The sequence below is a fragment of the Somniosus microcephalus genome, chromosome 4 (genome assembly GCF_052327205.1).
Source record: "Somniosus microcephalus isolate GS21.2 chromosome 4, FLI_Smic_1.0, whole genome shotgun sequence".
In the NCBI taxonomy this organism is placed as follows: domain Eukaryota; kingdom Metazoa; phylum Chordata; class Chondrichthyes; order Squaliformes; family Somniosidae; genus Somniosus; species Somniosus microcephalus.
In genome coordinates, this window is record NC_140990.1 from 335,236,966 (window position 1) to 335,250,582 (window position 13,617).

The 13,617-nt window shown below is 44.6% G+C and overlaps 1 protein-coding gene across 1 annotated transcript in view; it reads left to right on the forward strand.

The window, feature by feature from the left end:
- Positions 1–13,617, forward strand: part of gli2a (GLI family zinc finger 2a) — a 463,484-nt gene that overhangs the window by 213,166 nt on the left and 236,701 nt on the right. The gene's annotated exons all lie outside the window — the stretch shown is intronic.

The window sequence follows — 13,617 nt, forward strand, 5'->3', positions numbered from 1 at the left end:
GTTAAAGAACATCATGGCCGGGGTCTGGTTGGTGACTGCATGTGTCGCATTTCTGTAGGCTAACAGGAAATTGTCCACCTTATGCTGCAGTGGAATGTCGTCATCGCACATGGCCCTTACTGCCTTTTTAAAGGTTTTTACGAACCTCTCAGCCAATCCATTTGTGGCTGGATGATACGGGGCGGATGTGTAATGCCTTACCCCATTCCTTTTCATAAATTTCAGAAATTCTTCGGACACAAACTGTGGTCCGTTATCAGAGAAAATCTGCTCTGGCAAGCCGTTCCTGGCAAATATGGTCCGTAGGACTGCAATCGTTTTCTCCGTGGTGGTGGTGGTGGACATTTTGATCACACCAGGCCATTTCGAGTGTGCATCCACGGCTATTAAAAACATTGAGTCCATGAATGGACCAGCAAAATCAATATGCACCCGTTGCCATGGAGAGGAGGGCCACTCCCATGGGTGTAGAGGGGCATGTGGTGGTGCATTTTGGACCTTCTGGCATCCTGAGCAGCTCTTTGTCAGGTCCTCGATTTGCTGATCGATCCCCGGCCACCACACAAGTCCTAGCAAGGCTTTTCATTTTCACCCCTCCCAGATGGCCTTCGTGAAGCTCATTGAGCACTCTCTCCCTTAACTTGGGTGGAATTACCACTCGGGATCCACACATCAAGGTCCCCTGGCACACTGACAGCTGTTCTCTTCTGGATGTGAATGCTGGCAACAGTGAGTCGCCATGTGTTGGCCATCCCTTCACCGTCAAGTCATATACCCGAGACAGTGTCGGGTCATTTCGGGTCTCCTTCTCTATATCCGCGTTAGTTACTGGCAAGCGTTCAATTATAGTCGAATAAAATATTTCGACAGGGTGCACTGCTGGTGCTTCCTCCGCAGTAGGCAGTGGCAGGCGTGATAGCCCATCAGCGTTTCCATGCTGTTTCGTGCCCTTATACTCTATTTCATACTGGTTCGCCCCTAGAAAAAGGGACCATCTTTGTAGCCGTTGCGCAGTCATCACCGGAACGCCCTTCTTTGGATTAAAGATGGAGACAAGTGGTTGGTGGTCAGTCAGCAAGGTGAACTTCTGCCCGTGCAGATAGTGGTTGAACTTTTTCACTCCCCACACTAGGCTGAGGGCCTCCCTGTCAATCTGGGCGTAGTTACGCTCGGCTGAGGTTAGTGACCGAGACGCAAAGGCGACTGGCCTCTCCGAGCCGTCCGGGAATTTGTGCGACAGCACCGCTCCAATACCATAGGGTGATGCATCACACGCCAACCGAATTGGTAGTGCTGGGTTGAAATGAGCCAACACCTCTTTTGATGTGATCAATTCTTTGCACTTCTGGAAAGCTCATTTACCTTCGTCATTCCACTTCCATGGTACCCCCGTTTGCAGTAGGGTGTTCAGCGGGTGTAGTACTGTAGACAAATTCGGCAAGTACTTATGGTAGTAGTTCACCAGCCCGAGGAACGACCTCAGTTGTGACACATTTTCTGGTGCTGGAGCCTTGACTACTGCCTCAATCTTTTCAGGGGACTTATGTAACCCCTCTTCATCAATAACATGGCCACAATACGAGATCTGCTTCTGGAAAAACTCGCATTTGTGGCAATTAGCTCAGAGCCCATATTCCTTCAACCTAGTAAGCACCTGCTCCAGGTTGGCGAGGTGATCACTGTCATTTTCGCCCATGACCAGGATGTCATCCAAATAACACTGGGTCCCTGGAATCCCTAGCAGGACTTGATCCATTGCCCTTTGCCAAATAGCCGGAGCTGATGCTACCCCGAACACCAGCCGGTTGTATTGGTAGAGACCTTTGAGTGTTGATCGTGAGGTACTGTTTCGAGGCTTCTTCTACCTCCATTTGCAGGTACGCCTGGGCCAGATCAATCTTAGTGAAGCGTTTCCCTCCAGATAGCGAGGCGAAAATATCTTCAATCCGCGGAAGCGGATATTGTACAGTGTGAAGGACTGGGTTCACTGTCACCTTAAAGTCCCCACAGATGCGAACCTTCTTTGGTTCCCCAGGCGTATTACTCAACGACCTCTTCATTACAGGAACAATGGGTGTAGCCCACTCGCTCCAGTCCACTTTGGACAGTACTCCTGAACGTTCCAAACCTTCCAGCTCTGCTTCGACGGCTGGGCGGATCGCATAAGGTACCGGTCTGGCCTTAAAAACTTTGGGCTTGCATTTTCCTCTATTTTGATCATCGCTGTTATGCCTTTTATTGTTCTGAGTCCCTCCTGGAACACTTCTTGTGCGTCAGTTAGCATTTTTGACAGTCGTCCAGGTGTGACGTCGTCATCCTTTTTGGCATCTACAGTCAGTGCTTGTATGGAATGCCAATCTAGCTGTATCTTCCGGATCCATTCACGTCCTAGTAGTGGTGGTCCTCCATCTGGCAATACATATAGGTCCATTGTTGGTGTTTCCTTGCCGTTATATATAACGTTCACCCTTATTTTTCCTTTGGGGTAGACTTTTTGCTCCGTGTACGTCTTCAAGACAATCTCTGTATCTCTCAAGGGTATATGTGAGAATAGCCACTTGTAGTCCCTTCGGTTTATGACTGTTAGGGCTGATCCTGTGTCCAATTCCATTTTCACTTGGACTCCGGCTATCTTGAGCGTGACCCAGATAGTTTGGTGATCCTCCGTTTTGATCACATTATGTAGTTTCAGACGACCCAGCTCCTTGCTTCCGGAGTCTGTATCACTTTTCTGTTCGTCTGCACTACTCTCCGTCACCTTATGTACCTTCTTGTACTTCTCCTGTGGGGATTTCTTGCTGCTGGTTTTCTTTTCCGACCTGCAGGCTCTTGCTATGTGTCCTACTTTTCCAAACTGTCTGCACACTTGGTCTTTGAACCAGCAATCCTTATGGTCGTGTGTTGTTCTGCCGCAGCGATAGCACTTCACTGTTCCGTATGACATTTCATTTGTGCCATATTCTTGCGGTCTCCGTTGTATCTCTGCCGCGCCCCGTGCTGCTGCTTCGTGTGATACTGCCATGCTGAAAGCCTTGTCCAGCGTAAGATCCTTTTCTGATAGAAGCCGTTTCTGGGTTCCTTCACTTTGAAGCCCACACACAAACTTGTCCCTTAAAGTATCTGCTAGTCCCGTTCCAAACTGGCAGTGTTTCGATAGCTTGCACAGTTCCATTAAAAACTCAGCATTACTTTCATCTTTATGTTGGTTCCTTTTGTGAAACTTAAATCTTTCTGCTATCAGCAGCGGTGTGGGGTTTAAGTGGTCCTGTAGGATTGACACTATGCTTTCAAAATCCTTTTCCACTGGCTTCTCTGGGGTTACTAGGTTTCGCAGTAAGCCATATGTTTTTGCACCCATTGAATTCAACAATACCAGCGCTGTCCTGTCATCTGGCACTTCATTCGCCTTGCAGTGCACTTCTATGCGTTCGACATGTGTCGTCCAATCTTCGACTTCATTGTCGAACGCTGTGACACTGCCACTCTTCGGCATCCCTGGGTGTGGTTAGACTGGCTCAAAATGGCGTCTCCCGCGCTCTCCCTTCTCCGCTGCGGCTCAAAATGGCGTCTCCCACGCTCTCCCTTCTTCTCCGCTGTGGCTCAAAATGGCGTCTCCCGCACTTTCCTTTCTTCCCCACTGATGCTGCTCGCCCCCTGAACACCGCCTCTCTCTCTCGTTGACGCCGCTCAGTCCTGAACAGCGGCTGCCCCCTGTGCGCTCTACCCTCTCTCTCCTCGTGTCGACGCCGCTCGGTCCTGAACAGCGGCTGCGCCCTGTGCGCTGTACCCTCTCTCTGCTCCCGTCGACACTGCTCGGCCTTTTCCTGTGCCGTCGGTCGGCTCTAGCCGCCGCTGTGCGGGAAGGGTCTGCGCCGTACCTGTTGCCAGCCTGTTTCGCTGGAGTCTCCGTTGGATGGTCGACACCCGTGCTTATGGAATCGGCCGCCTTCAGAGTTGCAGATAGGTTCGAATCTGCTCGTCGCCAATGTTAAATCCGTGTATCTTGATGTTGTGTGTCCTTCAATAACTAGACAGAGACTGCAGAGAACAATCAACAGGTGTTTACTGGATGAGGGTTACTCTAAAACTAACAGTACAGATCCCTACTCAGGGTTTATATACAGGTGTGGTCACTGCCGGTACTATACAGTATACAGGAGCTGTAAAAAGTAGTTCTCCCCTTAAAGGTACATACACTACACAAATTGACTGTTGCATTTCCCTACATTGCAGCAGCAATGGCACTTTAAAAGTACTTCATCGCCTGTGAAGTGCTTTGGGACGTCCTGAATATATAAAAAGCCCTATATAAATGCAAGCTCTTTATTTTTGGTTTATATATCTTGGATCATTTTCCATTGCATTATATTGTCTGCAGCAGAATGGTTGAATATAAAATTACTGAAACCTCACTGTAATAATTAAACTTCATTTCTTATGCCTAGAAAATAGTTGAGGTCCATTAAACGCCATGGCCTGGAAATCTTGCTGTGAAATACTAGTTTAGTATGATTGCCTGAAATTGTTGAATTTAGCAGAGATGTTAACCAATTGGTTAATTTGAGGGCCAACTTATTTTATCGTAAGGGGTGGATATAGAGTCAGCATTAATTTGAATTACCAACTCTGACAAACACTAGATCCCTTATTAGATTATAGATTTCAAACACTTAAGAGTTTTCAATCTAAACCTTCAGTTTCATCACCTTCCCTTCTCGGAGCAATGTTTTGCTGGTGATGTCGTGGGTTGAGTATCCCTTGTGGTTTCCTCATTATCTCTGGACCCCCTGACATCATTCGGGGAGACGAGGCAGACAGTCTCATTTCATCATAACTTTTTATGATGCGCGTTCAGCATTTTGAAGGTTTAAATCTAGGGTATTAATAATTGATCCGTTAGCTGTCAGTACCCTGTTGGGGTGGGGGAGATGTTAAGGAAGGGGGTTGGAGGGAAGGAAGGGTGAAAGGGGAGGGGAAAAAGCAGGAGGGAGGAGGGAATTGGAAGGAAGGAGGGGAGGAAGGGAAGAAGGAAGGAGGGAGGGAGAGAAGGAAGGAAGTATATTTATATGGCGCCTTTCACAACCACAGGATGTCCCAAAGCGCTTTACAACCAATTAAGTATTTTTTTTGGAAGCGTAGTCACTGTTGCAATATATGAAACGTGACACCAAGTTGAGCACAGCAAGATCCCACACACAGCAATAAATAGTTTGCAAAACTGCCTATGTTCTCGCATAAAAATCGTCTGTCTTTGGGGGAGCTGCATGTGGAGCCAAACTCCAGCAGAACCCACTGTCGGCAGAGGAGGAAGAGGAAACAGTTAAGAAAATAAAAAAAGTTCCAGGACTTGGTGAAAGCGATACAGTGAAATTCTATTTTAAGATTTTCTACCAAATGTACTGTCTCGGGGACCTAAAGTGCTTCACAGCCAATGTATTACAGTATTTTGAACTGTAATCGCTGTTATGTAGGCAAATGCGGCAGCCAGTTTGCACACAGCAAGATCCCACAAATAGCAATGAGATAAATGAGCAGTTCTTGGATATTTTAAAACATTGGGACTGTTAGTATTTTGTGATAGAGGTACCATATTTTAAGATTCATGCTTTGGTACCGAAGGAAATCACTGGTACAAAAATTCACTTTTTTATGTAATCTCTTCAGCCTCACGAGCTCATCTGTTTGATTTACAGATTAATACCAGACCCAGCACAGTTATAGCATGTACAGACTCTGGTGGCATAAGTGAACTTATACTTGCCCTAATAGTCTTGGCTGTCGGATACAAGTCAGCAGGTAGCTTTGTTATTGATAAAAATGCCTTTACTTTGCTTTACTTTGTTGTAGGTGACCTCAGTCGTTCTTACATTTATGTTTGCACATGCATTTTCAACATGTTGCACCTTAACCAGGCAGATGTATCCCCATAAACAGAATTAGCTAACGAAAGGCACGCTAACTGCCGGCAATCCGTACAGCTGGCACCTTCCCCATTCACTGGCTCGTTCTACTGATCTCCATCAATCTGTCATGTCAGAACATGCAACCACAGGGACCTGATGAAAACAGCATCACTTGGAAGCAAAACGATTTGAACAGCTCCCAAAATACGGAAAGGTCTTGGATATGTTGTATTACCACCAGGATGAGCGGCTGCAAAGTATAAGGTAGCCAAAGAAATGTTCACCTCTGCCCAACATCTACTATTAAAAGCGGCATCACAGTTCACCTACATAGAAACATGGAAGATAGGAGCAGGAGTAGGCCATTCGGCCCCTCGAGCCTGCTCTGCCATTTAATGAGATCATGGCTGATCATCCAAATTCAGCACCCTGTCCCTGCTTTCTCCCCGTATCCCTTGATCCCTTTAGCCTTAAGAAATATATCCAACTCCTTCTTGAATATATTTAATGAATTGGCCTCCACTGCCTTCTGTGGTAGAGAATTCCACAGGTTCACCACTCTCTGGGTGAAGAAATTCCTCCTCATCTCAGTCCTAAATGGCTTACCCCTTACCCTTAGACTGTGACCCCTGGTTCTGGACTCCCCCACCATCAGGAACATCCTTCCTGCATCTAGTCTGTCTAGTCCTGTTAGAATTTTATAAGTTTCAATGTGATCCCCTCTCATTCTTCTAAACTCCAGCGAGTATAAGCCTAATCGACCCAATCGCTCTTCATATGTCATTCCTGCCATCCCAGGTATCAGTCTGGTGAATCTTCGCTGCACTCCCTCCATGGCAAGAACATCCTTCCTCAGATAAGGCGATATTATTTGGTTCTGCCTTCACAAAGGAAGACCCAAATAACACAAAATCTAACAGATCTTGCTTGAAAGCACTTGCACTGATGTAGTGTTCCTCACATATTCTAGAAATCTCAAAAGTTCTTCACAGCCAATGAATTACTGTCCGCCCTAGAATAGCGTTGGTGGAGTCCTGGCTGCCTGATCTCTCAGGCGTGCATAGCTCAGGGATCAAAAAAGAACCGAGGAAGGATTGTATGTGAGAGGAGATGATATGCAAAAGTATGGGGAAGGGACGTGATATAATGGGATGACGGCATCCATTATTAAAGAAACAGCCACCTAAAGGACAACTTTACCTGTGGGATGTAGTTATTTAGGGAATACCCATGGTATGTAGAGGACTTGAAGATTGAGGATGATTCCATCTATAGTGATTAATCTACCTTTGTAGTGCCAGCAGCTATCTTTAAACTCTGCCGTAAATGCTCTACACTGTGGTATCCGTGAAGCCACTAGAGACAGAAAATCCATCTGTATGCATGAACTTTCCGTTTTTTTAGTTAATATTAACATAACTCTTAAAGATCAAACCGACTTTAAAAAAAACAAAACGCTCTGGCAGATTAACATTGTTTGAGAGCTCAGCCAAAGGTTTACTCCAGAAAGATATTGGGTTTATTCTCTACTAAAATGGAATCATTATATTCTTGGTATGAAAAGGCTTCTCCATTTTAGTCTTTTCTACCCCACCCCCACTTTTTTCTAATTACACGTTTCTGCAGAAAATTGCAAAGACTTTCCTCGGAATTTCTGCCGCTGGACTGCCGTATCTTTGCCAGAAGTGTGGCGGAAACCCATGTATGCGTGTTAGTGGGGTTCCCCCACTTTAGGCAAAGTTATGGTGGTGCAGCAGAAATTCTGTGGAAATTCAGGGCCAATATTCTTTTCTTAATGGGACTTTGCCAAATCCTGGGGCGTGTTTATACTGCAATTTTAGCATCGCTGCAAAGTGGCCTATGATTCGCAGCAAGATTAGAATTTCAGTGTAGCTCTTGAATTGGATCCTAGATTCATAGAAACGTACAGCACCGAAGAGGACACTCGGCCCATCGTGCCAGTTCCGGCTCTTTGAAAGAGCTATCTAATTAACCCCACTCCCCTGCTCTTTCCCCAGAGACCTGCAGATTTCTCCTTTTTAAGTATTTATCCAATTCCCTTTTGAAAGTGACTATTGAATCTGCTTCCACCATCTGTTTCAGGTCATAACAAGTCGCTGTGTAAAAAAATGTCTCCTCATCTCTCTTTTGCTAATTATCTTGAATCGGTGTCCTCTGGTTCCTGACCCCCTGCTACTAGGAACAGTCCCTCCTTATTTACTCTATCAAAACCCCTCATAATTTTGAACACCTCTATTAAATCTCCCCTTAACCTTCTCTGCTCTAAGGAGAAAAATCCCAGCTTCTCTAGTCTCTCCACATAACTCCCTGCGCCCTCTCCAACCTGACTAGACTCCAGAGTGGAGCAGTACGTGGGGCCACCCTAAGAGGCCTGACACCACATCAAGTGTACCGCCAGTGCACTGGCAAACTGGGTTTACAAAGTGTTCAATGATCTGTCGGAACAGCCTACCCAGATTTAAATGTACTGAGCACGCAGTTGCTCCTAGCCGCACTCTCGAGGAATTTAAAATGTAAGCGGAGCCCTCTCCTGGATCTGACGGTGAGAATCGCAGCCAGACAGTATATCGGGTACCCCTCACCCTCCCCTCTGGCTGCAAAAAGGGATGCTATAGCTACTGACCTGAGAGAAGTAGCTACGGAATAACCGTGCCTTAAATCTTCTGCTGAGAGGAGTTAAGCATTCCAAATTAATTTCTGGTCTGCGAATGTTAAAGAGCAGCGCATCATTAGAGAGTTGGATTTTGTCAGTAGCTGCTCGTGTTTGAGTCGGTTGATGGAAGAAATGATTTCTAGGCACAGTGCCCACTGGTGTGTCATGGTAGGAAAGCCACACTACGCGAGAGAATGGAAGAAATGAGAAGAAAACCTGGGCAGGGACATGCAGCAATTTTTTGCAACATCTGTGCCGCATGTGTGCCTGTTATTTTTAAATACCACAAGATATTTAAGAGTTTTGCTTATAATCATTTGGTTATAAATAGGAAAGGCTGCGACAAACTGGACTACTGACTTGATGGCGAAAGTGCTCCATTATGTCCATGAATATCGGTTCCTTTACCTCAGTAGTGTGTAGTGCCAACCGCTGCTACAGTAGAAAGAGTGGAGGGCTGTAATCAGGTTTGTCAGACATGCTTTATCGTGTTAATAATGGTGTAAGTTATTTTACAAGGTGCTGAGTTGCAGTTCTGTGCTTTTTGGGCAAGTGGAGATCTTTGACTTCCTACATTCCTCACTGAAGCTTTTTTTCTTCACCAAGACCTCATTTCAGCTGAAAAACTCTCACATAATTAAAAGACCAGCAGTGCCAGATTGACCCTTTCCCTATCTCTATTCAAGCTTCATGCTGCTGCCCAATTGTCTTAACCTGGATTCCTTTTCGATATTTGAACCGTCACTCCTTTACCTATGTCTCATTTGGAAAGCAAATTGAAAATTGCACACTTATCCAATGGTTTTTATTAACATTTTCTTTTACTCTCTCTCTTGACATCTCTTTTTCTTTCCTTTCTCTCTCCCTCTCCTCCACCGGTTCCTTTTCCTTCACCCTGCCTCTTTACTTCCTTGCCCAACCACTCTTCCCTCTTCCTCCATTGCATTCTCTCCTCTCACTTGGTTCTCTCTGTCTCTCTCACTCACTCTCTCACACACACACACTCACACAAATGTCTTCACTGGTATATTGATTAAACCACAGGGAAACTGGTTTCACCTGTACTGCAGTAAGAACTGCAACTCATAGTAAATCAATGCATTCCTGTTCCTTCAGGGAAAATGGTCTAAACTTAGAAACACTGATTCTGTACAATATAGAATGAAGTACAATCACTTTGATCCAGTCTTATCATGCCACCTAAAACTTACTGTCCGTCCATCTGAACAGAGTAAATAAGCTTGCATGAGATGGTACTCCAAAGCTTCTCTTTAAAGGGGCAGTGCTGTCTTTGGGGTGGGGGAAGGGGGGTTTGGAGGGAGACTAGCCAGGCTCAAACACGAACAGGCTGCCCCCAAACCCTGGTGTGAAACCATTTGGAAACAATGTACTGAGACAAAACAACTGCACTTTGAACAAATGCAAAACGTCTCTCCCTTCTCCTCTTCCCCAATCCCACCCCGACCCCCACCCCCTTCCAAAGAGGGTGTGGAAAAGAAATCAGCAAACACTATTAATTTTGATCTCCAGCTTATAAAACTGTTAATCTAATAACATCGGCACACATACCTAACTTTCCCAACTCAGTGGATTGTCTTCCACATGTCGTAATAACATTTAGAAACTGGCAGTGATGAATCTTCTGGGAGTTGTGTTCATAAAATGCTGGTCACATTTTATTCCAGTGTCTGGAATTTTTCTTTGCTACTGTTGTAAAAGGCATGACTTTTTTTTCCATTGTGCTGTTAGCTTCTTGCCGATTAGCTGGTGTAAACCAAACTGCCCTGATTGTGTTGTAGCCTACAAGTTGGCTTTTTGTGCAATGTTATGTTAGGGACCATTGGGTTTGTGAGTTTACTGCTGTTGCTGTTGAACAGTATTGTAGTTGCCAGTAATCTCAATTTCCTCTCTCTCTCTCTCTCTAATTTTGTTGAGTGGCGGGGAAGACTCAATCCAGTTTATTTCTCCAGAAAGAAAAATTAAATATATAAAATTAAATTTTCACAATCTACTCCATCCCCCATTTTAATTAATTAATTTCTTCATTTTAATTTACTTTGTACTGGCCAACATTTGTCCCTCAACCAACCTCACTATGGCAGATTATCTGGTCATTTATCTCATTGTTGTTTGTGGGAGCTTGCTGTGCACAAATTGGCTGCTGCGATTCTCTACATTATAACAGTGACCTACACTTGAAAACAAGTACTTCTTTGGCAGTAAAGCGCTTTAGGACGTCCTGAGGTCATGAAGAGTGCCATAGACAGTAAATGCATCTTCTTTCTTCTCTTATTTTACCTAATTCAGTCACTTATGCACAAACCGTTTCTGTAGTCTGAAAGTGGAAAATCCTGTAGCTCGTATGATTAATGATGAAAGCAATATTTAGATAACTAACTGGGACTGTAAGCAACAATTCGGGAAGCCAAATGTGTTGGCATGTGTTGTAATAAAAATTAAAAAGCACTGTCCCTCTACACACAGAAAAGAGAGAGAAAAATATCAAATGCTGGAAATAAAAACAGGGTATACACAACAGGGAGGTTAATGTTTTGGGGTATAGACCCACTGTTGAGCGCTGTAGAAGGGGATACACCGCAAAACGTTAATTCCTCTTATCCTGGGGGCAACTGCACAGGGAAATGTCGGGCTTTTCCAGTCTTTACCGTATCAGTAGAAAAAGCCGGGTGAAATTGGTCCAAGTTCACCTCGAGATTAAACCATGCCGAGATTCGGGCACCTGAAGGGTTAATGAAACAAATGAGAAATGGCTCTGTCTGCATGCTCCTGAAGCCATTTGAAGTTGATTTATAGAGTGGCATGTGGAAATACAAACTAGCAGTGGTGAGGTACCCCAATTAGATACACAAAAAAGCGACTCGCCATCGAATTTCAGGAACAGGTTTATTGTGTAGGTAAGGGGGGTGTATGTCGTTATTGTGTCGGCGATCCCTTTTGCATTTTCTATTATTTTGTACAAATGTCTATTGGTGTTTTTGTAATTTTCATTAGTGAATAAAGTCTGACTTTTGCAACAGTTCCGGTCTGAGAGATCGCGACTGTGCAATCTTCTTGATCAGTAAATTGAGCTACTGGAGACGGGGTTGGTTTTAAGTCATTTAACTAAAGTTCTTAAATACGATGTATCTTTTAACTCTTTTTTGAGGGGGGAGTGAGAGAGAAGGAGGAAGATGTTTGATGGCTTCGTGAAAATAGACCATTTTTGTTTCAACTCTCCTTCTCCATCACTGATACAAAGCCAGTCCATCGCAGAGTAAAAGTATTTAAAAATGCTGCATAAAATAACTCGACTGTAATCAAATCCCCAGACTCACGCAGAAAATGGAATAAATATATACTTAAAAAAAAATAATCATTACTTTTAAATATATATTTGCCTGTGGGAAGGATAATTGTTTATTTTTGTTTTGCAAACGTTTTAACTCCTGAGATTTTCTTTGTCAGCTATGTTACGCTTTATATTTGTTCTACTCTTAGTTATCACTTCGGTTTGTCATCGGCATGAATGGAGAGCGGGGATTTATTCTAACTGTGTGCACAGCAATCATTCTGGAGGAAGCACTCTTCTCCGCGGCTGCACCGTTATTTAACACGCCGCTGTCTGCCTGGTTTTGTCTGGCCTCCAATTTGCATTCTTTGATGGATTGCAGGGGTCTCGAGGTGCACTTCCAGGGAAGCGCTGAAGTGCCATCTCGACAAACTCTTAAGAGAGAAGTAACAGCAATACAAGTATTTGTCCAAACTCGTTGAGTCCACTAAGGCATTCTCTCAGACTGTGCAAAGATCAATATTGCAGTTTGCTGATGGGCTTTGTACATGCATTCACAGTTTAGGTCTTTTAACAATATTAGCTTACATCTCAATGAGGGCTGTGCATGATGTAGTTAGTCCCAAGTATAGAGAGCAGGACTTTCTTGAAAACGTGACCCCCCCCCCGACTTGAACTGATTACTAGAGTGTGCAGGAAGAGAGCTACATGTGCCCTTTTGTTTATTTAGATTCACATAGACTTGCCTTGTGACCAAAGGCTGTTTCACATTTTGCTTTGACTATATCTTGGCAGAGATTAGCAAATACTCCCATGGCAATGAAACTGCTTTACTTTCCTGGTTAGAAGTGGATTGAGATGGGGGTGTGGGTGGGGTGGGGTGGGGTGGGGGGGATGGTGGGGAAGTGAAGAGTCTGTATTTTAGGAGGGGCAAAATAGTTTTGAAACGTGTTGATCAGTTAGTTCAAATTGAGCTCCCGACTCCAATTTGTACTGAAGTTTCTGAAGGGAAACATTTTAAGAATTCCTTGGGTTTCTTTTCTTGGGGTTGGGGAGAGAACAAGTGATTTTGTTTTCACGGATGAGTTCTCCCATTGAGAATTTGGGTACTGTGAGTCTAGGAAGAGCAGTGGGTTGGGAACTGGGCTGTGATCAAGCTGAGGCGCGCAGGCTGCGCATTGCCTGAACGCTGCAGCTGAGAGAGAGAGGGAAAAAAACACTGTTTGGAAAACTAAACTTTATCTGCAAAAACGTGCCACAACTAAGCACAATGCAGCCAGAGGAGTTTGTAAAAAGTTTCCCCTGTAATTGATGCCATTGTTAACCCCCCGCCCCCCCCCCCCCCCCCCCCCACACCCCACCGCTCGCTTTATTTAAAAAAATAATTCTGGTGAATGTTTTTGTAACGTTATTTATTTTGCATAAACTGGAGCAATAAAACCCTTTTCTTTCAGCTGGAGTAATTGTGAGGGGGTGACAGGAGTTTGATTTAATGATTAGCCACCTGACCCTCTGCTCCTCCGAAACCTTTAACTGGAGAATAACTCGCCTTTTTCTAAGGGCATGGGGCTGAATGTTAATCACTCAGAGGAGGAGAGAGAGAGAGAGAGAGGGGAAAAAAAGCTTCATATTGAAATGGCCTCATTGTTCTGGGCAGCATTTGAAAAGCTGTCTGACCATTCAAGGCTTTGTGCAGGTTGCAGGCAGGACCTTTGTGCACTCAAATTCCTCCACCGCCTCCCAGTATAAAC